Source organism: Macrobrachium rosenbergii, chromosome 4, assembly GCF_040412425.1.
Source record: "Macrobrachium rosenbergii isolate ZJJX-2024 chromosome 4, ASM4041242v1, whole genome shotgun sequence".
NCBI classification, from domain to species: domain Eukaryota; kingdom Metazoa; phylum Arthropoda; class Malacostraca; order Decapoda; family Palaemonidae; genus Macrobrachium; species Macrobrachium rosenbergii.
In genome coordinates, this window is record NC_089744.1 from 68,932,582 (window position 1) to 68,943,561 (window position 10,980).

At 34.7% G+C, this 10,980-nt stretch overlaps 1 long non-coding RNA gene across 1 annotated transcript; it reads left to right on the forward strand.

The window, feature by feature from the left end:
- The first annotated feature begins 8,658 nt into the window (after positions 1–8,658).
- LOC136835579 (uncharacterized) lies at positions 8,659–10,763 on the forward strand. Its single transcript, XR_010852202.1, has 2 exons — positions 8,659–9,696; positions 9,948–10,763. It is a non-coding gene; the product is annotated as an uncharacterized lncRNA (long non-coding RNA).
- Positions 10,764–10,980: the final 217 nt, after the last annotated feature.

Consider the following 10,980-nt stretch of genomic DNA (forward strand, 5'->3'; position numbering starts at 1 on the left):
TATATATATATATATATATATATATATATATATATATATATATATACATACAATGTATATGTATGTTTGTCCTTTAGATAGAACCATAGCAGTGAGACTATTATGTGGAATATGCAATGAGCTAGTTTTCTTTTTCGCAAGCGGATGAATTTACATGCTTTTGAATTGTGTATAAAATGTCTTTTTTTTTTTTTTTAAAGTAATGTGATTCATCCTTTCGGTGGGAAGTCCTAGGTACGGTAGAAATTTGGTTTCAATAAAACACACAAACAATTCACTAGTTTTTCTGAGAATTATTCAAGTAATATGATTTTTTTTATTTCCGAAACGTATTTATTAATTTTTTGTCTTTGTGCATTTGCAAGACTTCTCCTTGTCAAAAGTTTGATTGTCAGGTTTTAGTCAAATTGAGTTGACAGCCGTCTGTTTTGTTGTTAGGAGGATGGTGGATTTATTTATTGTTACGAAGTGCAGTTGTCCTTTCTGGCTGTTGTATTTGTAGGGAAACGTTGCACAACTGAACATTGTATAACATTGACGGTTTTGCTGATTAATGCTTTACTGAAACTTGGATATAACTCCGAAGTCCTTTACTTAGAGGTTCTGCCCATTTATTATAGTCTCTCTCTCTCTCTCTCTCTCTCTCTCTCTCTCTCTCTCTCTCTCTCTCTCTCTCTCTCTCTCTCTCTCTCTCCCTTGCTTTTTTTTTCTGTAAATGTATCCCAGGTCCAACCATAGATAGATATATTGTCTGGAAAGAAATTCAGACAATAGGTCTCCACTAGCCTACATACAGTTTTTTTTTTTTTTACATAATTTGATATGAGAGAAAATAGCGCATTTGCGAAGTCGTGTTCCGAACAAGAAGTTCCATTGCACTCCATAATTAAAAGCTGGAGTAATATGTTGATATTGTGACGTAGCTGGAAATTTTTATAATATTGGTTAATGAAGCTAGCTCAGGTTTGTTATTAATGGTAATCTCTTAGTACTGAACTGTACGCGGGTTGGCAAGACTGTTAAACTGAATGTGATGTGGTTATCATTATATCTAGTCTTTGTGGATCAATAGCTGATGTTTGGAAACGAACCTTAACTTTCATCTTTTTAATTACAGTATTTTGTGAGAATCTTCTTGTTTCAGAACTTGTCTTCATTTTGAATGTCTACGGTCAGTTTAGTTTAGGAAACCTAAATTGATTAACCGAGGACCTTTTTTTTATCGTACCGAAAAATTTATTTGGTTGAAATAAATTTTAGGGTAATAAGTCTTGATTTTGAATTGTTAAATGTACATGGAATATTAAATCTAAAAAAAAAGTTAGCGTTCGAATTTTAATGTTGTAAAAATCTCACATAATTAATATTTAATTTTGAAACATTTTATAACATTTCTTAAAAACGACCGGAATGAAACTTAGGTAGAAAAAACAGTGATGAAGAACAGGAAAATCGTGAATATAATCGTTATTGAATAAAGTATCAGAGGATTATCTACATGAACAACAACATCTGAAAATGATTCATTGCTAGAATTAGAAAAGTCTTAACACTATATAATTACAGATACAATCTGAGAAAAAGTATTAAAAAAAATTCGTATTAAAATATGATAAAAAATTTGTGAGTTATATTAGTTCATGTACGAAAAAGGCATTTGAAGTTCATTTTCATAGCTTAATTGAAAGAGCTGTTTTGTTGTTCGCTTGGGGTTGCAGGGCTTAGCGGAAAAGATTTCTGAATGTTGTGCAATTCAAAATTTCCCGTGGACAAAAGATATGCAAACCATGTAGTGGAAAACATTCATGAAAGTAACTTAGTTCAATACATGAACGACTTTGTAAAGACTCCATTAGCGTGAAATTACGCTTTACTCTGAGGATGAAGTTAACGTGGAAATACGAATAGTGAAATGAAAACGAAACACCCATTTCATAAACTTCAAGACCTGCCTCCGTTCCTACGATATTTGACTTCTATTTTTGTTGGGTTTGCTATTTGAAAAAGACTTTGGAAAACGACGCTCTTCCACGAGTGATATCAGCGGCGCGATTCAAGTGAAGTTCAAATGAAGCAATTTAAATGCTGGAATGACAAAAAGGATGGACGTGAAAAGAAGAAGATAGACTCCGTGAAGATGATAAATCCATATATCAGTCTTTGCTTTTTTCTGTTTTTTTTTTTCCATCGCACACTCTTTGAAAGCTTTCATTAATATCATTGTTATGGTTGTTGCGAATACAGAGTATCCGTAATATATTTTTTATTGTTTATATTAAAATTTTCTTTGTTTTTAACATACTATTGGTGTTATTTGATTATGTATTTCGTTACTGGTTTACTGTCTGTGTCAGTATCTGAGTTACTGAAAATTTATGACTTTTGACACATTTTTTTGTTGCTAACAGGCGTGTAATTAAAATCTGTAGGCCTTAGCAATTTTTAGTAAAAAATGTATTCCCATCAGAAGGTCATGCAATTTTTCGGAAAGTTTTACGCAAATCTAATCGGTAGTTTCTGTAGTATCTAGCTAATTGAGAAATCGACCTAGCACTTTAAAATTCACTATTAGTGGTCAGAATTATTAAAGAGTATGTATATATATGAGGAATGAGATAGGAAACTGATTCAGTCGGTATCAACATCCTGCGTATTAATCTATGAAGTTTTTAATTTGTCTACTAATTTTTTGCCATTCGGTGTGCGATATGTATTTCATTTTAATACAGTTTTTTTATGATTAACCCTTCGCCTTCCGAAATATAATGAAGAATTCTATTAAGTAAAAATAGGTCAGAAAGCGAATTTAGCCAGTTAACGCCTTTGTTAATTCAGGGAAGAAGCACACGAGCCAAGACTTCTAGCGAGAGAACACGACTATAAAAACGCAAATAATATTCCCTTTGAATGCGTCTGGAAAGACTTCGAGATTCCGACAAGAATGGATGATTAATGAAGGATGATACTTCCTCTCACGAGTTAGGGAAAATGGGTGAAATTGTTCGCTTAATTGTTGCTGCGAAATTATAGAAGGGTGTTGGACTTTGAAAGAGTCTACTGAATAGATTTTGCCAATTTTTTAATTTTAGAATTTAAAGGTAATTGCGATTAGGGAAAAGGTAATGGAGGTATTCATACAAGGTTTGGTTTTGCAGTGAAGAAATGATTTATGATAATTAAACATAAATGTTTCATTTGCGTCTCCATAAAACCGAAGTAATATAACGAATTGATAGCAGTTATTTCTTATGAAGATTTTTAGAAAATTTTCAAGAAATCATTTTGCAATAACAGTTCTTTTTTTTTTTTTTTTTTTTAGAAAAACAAATTGATGTTGACTGCATCTGGAATCTATACAGTAACGTCAGTGAATGACTAAATAATACATGCGAATTTGATGAGCAATTGCACATCAGTCTTGTTTTAGATCACATGGAACTTGAACCTTAGCAATGACTGAGAAGCACATTTATCTCGGTGAAAAATGATGTTTACAATTATAGAACTGAATTGCGATAAGACAGAGCATCTGCAGGCTACAGAAAACCAAGCACAAAAATTAGCGAACGCGAAGTCTTAGAATTGTTGGTAAGCAGGTATACTTGGTAAATAATTTAGTCAGCGAGCAGTAACCTACTTAATATGACAACTAAGATTTTTTTAAGGAAGAAGTGAAGTTGGATGGAAAGAGCAATTTTAGACTGCACTCAAATAAAATGTTCAGATTGGTAATACGTTATTTAAAAAGGTCACTAGATAAATTTACCAGAACTGAATAAGATCGTAAAATGATCTTATATGTATGTATGTACGAGTATGTATATATGTACACATATGCATACATACACATAAAGATAAAATATATATATATATATATATATATATATATATATATATATATATATACATATATGTGTGTGTGTGTGCGTGTGTGTATCATGTGTGTCGCTGTGTGCGCGTGCGTGTTTGCTAATGGCGATACCACAGCGAGGTTGCCCGATCAGCAAAGTTAGGCAATATTGTGTCTTTTCTGTACATATGTCACCAGTACATGCAGTAAATGCCAAACTCCGCCAACACCCAGTCATAAACATCTGGGGGATTCCAGCCCTAGCCAAGCAGTGCTCACTGAAAATCGGAAGGATTTCACACCCTTTGTAAAGGCAAGATAAATTTGTCGAAAAAAATGTTTTAAATATATATATATATATATATATATATATATATATATATATATATATATATATATATATATATATATATATATATATATATATATATATATATATATATATATATATATATATATATATATATATATATATATATATAGCTGTATATATTTAAATATTGTAAATTAAATATTGTAAATAAAAGAAAAAAAATTTTAAAATACAGTTTTGTATTTTCTGTAAAAAAATATTCTTATAAATTGTTCTATTTGTATTTAAGCACTTTCTGTTCCTGTTTAAATGCTCCTTGGACATTCTCTAGTCCAGTACTTTAAAAAGTTTACATTTGTCCTGAAAAGAATGTAACAGATGAGAGAATCACAGCTGTTCATACAGTCAACATCTGCTCGCTATCTTATATTGGTGCTTAATTGTGGTGTAAAGTGATTATTATTATATATTAGTGGGTACATTATAGTTTTTAACTTTTATTAAAGTTAAAAGTTTCTCGAGTGTTTCCTTATTCTTGTGCCTGGATCTTGGTGTTTTGGGTTATTAGATTATTTATTAAGTGGTATATTAAGTGCTAAATAAAGTTAAGTTTAAAGTGAACATAATTCAGTGATAAACTACAACAGACATATTTTGTTTTGATGGTAATTTTTTTATTATTGCCCGCTGACTTGTATTATAACAAGGCCATTACATCGTTACCATACCACCTGGTAAAGAATATACTTGCAGTGGTGACAATATTTGGGGGCCTGACCGGGATCATATTTATTCATGTGATCGTAATTCTTCATGTGACTTCTTGTTTCATGCGACTCATGTGATTTCATGTGTTTCATGTGACTTATGTGATTCTTGTTATTCAGTGATCTAAGTCACATAGTTCATGTGTATCATGTGATTTATGTGATTCATGTGATTTATGAGATAAGTGTCTGTTGCAGTAAATAAGCTTAAGTATTAAATTTTTCACACCAGATCCAGATGGGCACAATAGTAAGTTGCACTGTTACGAATAGTAAGTGATTCTCTCCATTCATATCCGGTATCGATGATTTGGAGGTATAGTTGGTAGCTTAATGTTAATCGACTGGGACCAGTGTTAATTCACTATCGATAGGGCCCACCCCTTTTCATGAACCACCCTTTTAAGATTCTTCCCAAGCCATTAGACTTCTTCCGACAAACACTTGTGTTAATCCGGATACCGTGTCAATGAGCTACCCTGAATCTTCTTAAATCATAATCATTGAACTAGTTCATTCCTTAGTTAAGACCATTCCGTTGGTCATCTCATTACTTGATTTTGGTTCGTTTTGCGCGCATTAACATCTTCGGACCGATATCGCAATCTTATTCCTCTTGATTGTGGGAATCTCTTTATCACTTGTCAATATTGATAAGTCGTTAATTTTCACTTTTGAATTATCAGTAATGCTCTCATCTGGTTTAAATTATAATTCAGTCCTTCGATATTGAACTTAGTTATTATCAGCAGTTGCTTAAGACTTATTAAATAGCAATTATTTTTGTTAAGGTAAATAGCTTATTTTTAAATAAGTTTCACGATTTTTTGTGCCATCCTAACTTAATTCTTGGCTAAACATGTTCAATTTAGAGCAATTCTTGCTTAACCCTAAAGATGAACTACCAAGATTACATCTTGCAAAGAAAGCGGAACTCTTGACTATCACCCAGAAATGGCAAATACCTTCAGAGTCCTCCTATGTCAAAGCTAGATTGATAAGCGACATCCTCCAATTTCTAATTGCAAAGAATGTAGTTAAAGAGAGCGACGAAGAAGTAGAAGAACTACGTTACCTGACCGGTGCGGTTGCTACCATTAAAGAAGATCCAGAAGTAACCAAGATGAAACTACAATTGGAATTGGAGAAAATGAAGATACTCAATGCACGAGAAGAAGAAGAAAGGCAAATAAGAGAAGAGGAAAGAAAACGAAGATTAACTCAGGAAGAAGATGAAAGACAAATAAAAGAAGATGAAAGAAAGCGAAGATTAGCTGAGGAAGAAGATGAAAGAAAACTAAGATTAGCTCAGGAAGAGGAAGCAAGAAGACGAGAAGCTGCACTACAGGAAGTAGAACTCCAAAAGAAATTAGCGGAAATAGAATTGTCGAAAACAAGAGAAACTGCTAACATACAACTTAAAACCAAGGAAGAAGAACGCAATCTTCCTGAAAAGTTCGACTTCAACAAAGCAAAAAGCTCATTCCTACATTTGATGAAAAAGAACCCGAAGTATTCTTCGACACTTTCGAGGATACAGCTACCTCACTCGAGTGGCCGGCAGAACACTGGGTAATGCTCATTAGAAACGGTTTCAAAGGTAAGGCAGCTTATGTTTCCTCGCAAATGATTACTGTTAAGGATTATCAGATCCTTAAGAAAGCTATTCTAGATGCTTATTCAATCACCGTAGAAGGATATCGTCAAAGTTTCCGCAATTCACAAAAATCTACAACCCAGACATTTGTGGAATTTTGTGATACTAAAATTAGACAATTTCAAAAGTGGATTGACAAAGCTGGAATTACAGAATTTGAGTCACTTAAAAGTCTGGTAATCATGGAAGAGTTTCTTAGAAAAGTGCCATTTAACATTGCTAACTATATTTTAGATAAGGAGGAAACGGATCTCATGAAAGCAGCTAGTCTGGCAGATGACTATTTTCTGCGCCATAAATCATATAAACCTGCCCATTATAAAACTACCTTTTTTTCAGACAGATTTTGTACTTACTGCAAGCAGGCAGGACATCTCATTGAAAAGTGTCCAGATCCTCAGTGCAGAAAGTCTGAAGTCAAAGAACATAAGCCTGGTAAAAACAGGATTCCAAGAAAACGATGCATGTGACCGTCCCTACTCCGGATTTAGATTCCTTCAAACCTTACACATGCCAAGGTTCAGTAAATGGGAAACCTGTCGTTTGTCTTCGTGATACAGGATCGTCTCAAACTATTATCAACCTACCACCACAGGAGCTGACAATGAAGCAAGAATATGTTGCTGTAACGGACTTGACATCGACCAAGACTCTACCCTTGGCTGAGGTAACACTTCAGTGCCCCTACTACACAGGTAAAGCTTCTGTTGCTGTGTCTAATAAACCCCTTGCCACATCCATCAATACAGGTACTGATAGGTAATGACCTTGTAGGGGCCAATGCTTTGAATTTAGTAGTAACAGATCCAGATGTCATTCTGAAACAAGAACTTAAAGTAAATGAAAATAAAATTGTTCAATCTGTATCAAAAGTTCCAAAGAAAAATAAAACTCTTGAAACATCTAAAGTAGAGAAGGCTTTGGAATTAGTAAATTTAAGCAAAGTAAAGTTTCAGCAGTTGCAGAGTAATGATCCTAGCCTTACGACATACTGGAAAAGAGTAGAAAATCCATCAGATAACCCCAAGACTCCTTATTTTTATACTGATCACGGCTTACTCTTCAGGCATTTTAGATCTTCCAAAGCACCAGTAACTTCCACGTGGCATGACTGTCACCAGCTTGTCTTACCAGCAACCCTTGTACCACCACTTCTAGATTTGGCTCACACCTCTGAATCCCATCTAGGAGTTAATAAAACCTATCACAGAGTTTCACAGGACTTCTTCTGGCCAGGTATAAAGAAAGATATTAAGGAGTACATAATATCCTGTCATCAATGCCAGGTCACAGGTAGGCCCAACGAGAGTATTATTCGTGCACCTTTGCAGCCCATCTCGGTACCAAAACAACCTTTTGAGAAAATAATTATTGACTGTGTAGGACCTATGCCTAAAACTCGGAAAGGTAACGAGTACTTGCTAACTGTCTTGTGTCCTACTACTAGATATCCCATTGCCATGCCTATTAAGAACATTAATGCCAAAACCATCATTGGTCAGCTTGTTAAAGTGTTCACAACCTTTGGATTTCCTAAGATTCTCCAATGTGACAGAGGTACTAATTTTACCAGTAAGTTATTCAAACAAAGTATGCAAGAGTTTAATATTCACAATGTCTATGCTTCTGCATATCATCCACAGACAAATGGAGCTCTTGAAAGGGTACACCAGACCATCAAAAACCTTCTACGTAAATACATGGAGGAGACTGCCCAATCATGGGATGAAAATTTAGACCTCCTCATGTATATGCTACGCAGTGTACCTAATGATTCGACTGGTGTATCACCCTTCGAACTTATGTTTGGCAGGAAACCACGAACAACGCTAAGCATGGTGAAAGAAAATTTTATTCATAATAAGGAGGAGGATACTACCACCCTGTTAGCATATATGAAAGAACTGAAAGAAAAGTTCCTTTCCATGTATAATTTTGCTAATGAAAATCTTTTGATTTCTCAGGAGAAAATGTCCAACCTTTACAACAGGAAAACAAAGCTGCGAGAATTCAACATTGGCGACCAGGTTCTGGTTTATCATCCAATACCAGGTGCACCCTTAGAGAGAAATTTATGGGACCCTATACCATCGCCAGTAGACCTTCCAAATTAAACTATATAATCTCCACACCTGACCGACGACGTCCTACTCAAATGGTACATGTTAATCTTATAAAACCATATCGTGCACCTGCTAATGTGGTAAGTCACATCTCTTCTCAAACGGTTTCTGTTGATACCACAGTTCAGTTCAAAAACCAGGAGGTAGATGAAGAAACTCCTTCAGAGGATAATCTTGTATCATGGAAGGATCTTCTCAACAGCCAAGTATTAGAATCCTTGCCAAGTTATCTTGCAAAAATCCCACCTAATCATCGTAAAACTTTAACTAAGTTACTGCTGGAGTATTCAGATGTTTGTTCGGATCAATTAAGAGTCAGTGACACAATTAAGCATGATATAATTTTAGAGCCAGGAACTACACCCATAAGGCAGCCATATTATAGAGTAGTTGGTAGAAGACTGGAATCTCTAAGGAAGGAGGTTCAATACTTATTAGATAATAATTTAGCTGAACCCAGTACGTCACCTTGGGCTTCACCAATGGTCAACTACGGCTATGCACAGATTACCGCAAATTAAACAAAGTCACGATTAAAGACTCATTTCCTCTACCTCGAATTAATGATATCTTGGACAACATTGGGAAGGCAAAAATCCTAACACAAATAGATTTGATGAAAGGTTACTATCAAGTTCCATTAACTGAAAAAGCAAAAGAAATTTCTGCCTTTACCACCCCATTTGGTTTATTTTCTTATACAGTGTTACCTTTCGGACTTACTAATTCTCCTGCTACCTTTCAGAGAATGATGAGTAACATTATCATAGGCTTACCTAACACCTACGTGTACCTGGATGATGTGATCATTGTCAGCGAAAATTGGGATGAACATATACATCTTCTAAGGCAACTACTCGAACGGTTCCGCAAAGCCAAGATAACCATTAATTTAGTAAAGAGCACATTTGGCAGAGCGGAAGTAACTTACTTAGGCCATCGCATTGGCAACGGTCACATTGCCCCGAAAGAAGCCAATATCCTAAGTATAAAGCAATTTCCTATTCCTTCTAACAAAAAAGAGTTAAAGACCTTCCTTGGTATGATATCTTACTATTCAAGATTTGTAAGAGATTTCTCTTCATTTGCTGCCCCACTCTATAGATTAACATCATCAAAAGTAACTTTTCCTGGACTCCAGAAATAAATACGATCTTTCAAAAATTAAAACATATTCTAATATGTAAACCCATACTCAAGGCTCCTGACTTTAAGAAAGATTTTTGTCTCCAAGTAGATGCCAGTGCTACCGGCTATGGAGCAGTCCTGCTGCAAACATCCACTCCCATAATTCCAGATGAGGACATAACTCTAGACTCCCTCCTACCCATCGCCTACTACTCAGGATATTTCCGGGGAGCACAGACTCGATGGGCTACCATCGAGAAAGAGCTGTATGCCATAATTGCAGCTCTTCAGCATTTCTCACCATACCTCGAGGGTCATCAGAAAGTAATAATTTACACAGACCATCGTCCTTTAGTGTATTTGGAACGTTCCCGACTACAGAATCAAAAGCTTCTAAGATGGTCATATCACCTAACCAGATTCAACGTTGAACTTCGGACCATCAAAGGCATCAACAACTCCATAGCAGATGCCTTATCCCGTTTCCCAAGACCGTCTGCAGAATAAAAAGATACTGTTGGATCGACCCGATCTCCACCCATATAACAGCTATCAGGGATTGCTGTTATCCTACAGGGGAGGAGCTGTGACGAGCTGTCACATTAAATATTGTAAATAAAAGAAAAAAAATTTTAAAATACAGTTTTGTATTTTCTGTAAAAAAATATTCTTATAAATTGTTCTATTTGTATTTAAGCACTTTCTGTTCCTGTTTAAATGCTCCTTGGACATTCTCTAGTCCAGTACTTTAAAAAGTTTACATTTGTCCTGAAAAGAATGTAACAGATGAGAGAATCACAGCTGTTCATACAGTCAACATCTGCTCGCTATCTTATATTGGTGCTTAATTGTGGTGTAAAGTGATTATTATTATATATTAGTGGGTACATTATAGTTTTTAACTTTTATTAAAGTTAAAAGTTTCTGAGTGTTTCCTTATTCTTGTGCCTGGATCTTGGTGTTTTGGGTTATTAGATTATTTATTAAGTGGTATATTAAGTGCTAAATAAAGTTAAGTTTAAAGTGAACATAATTCAGTGATAAACTACAACAGACATATTTTGTTTTGGTGGTAATTTTTTTTATTATTGCCCGCTGACTTGTATTATAACAAGGCCATTACATCGCTACCATACCACCTG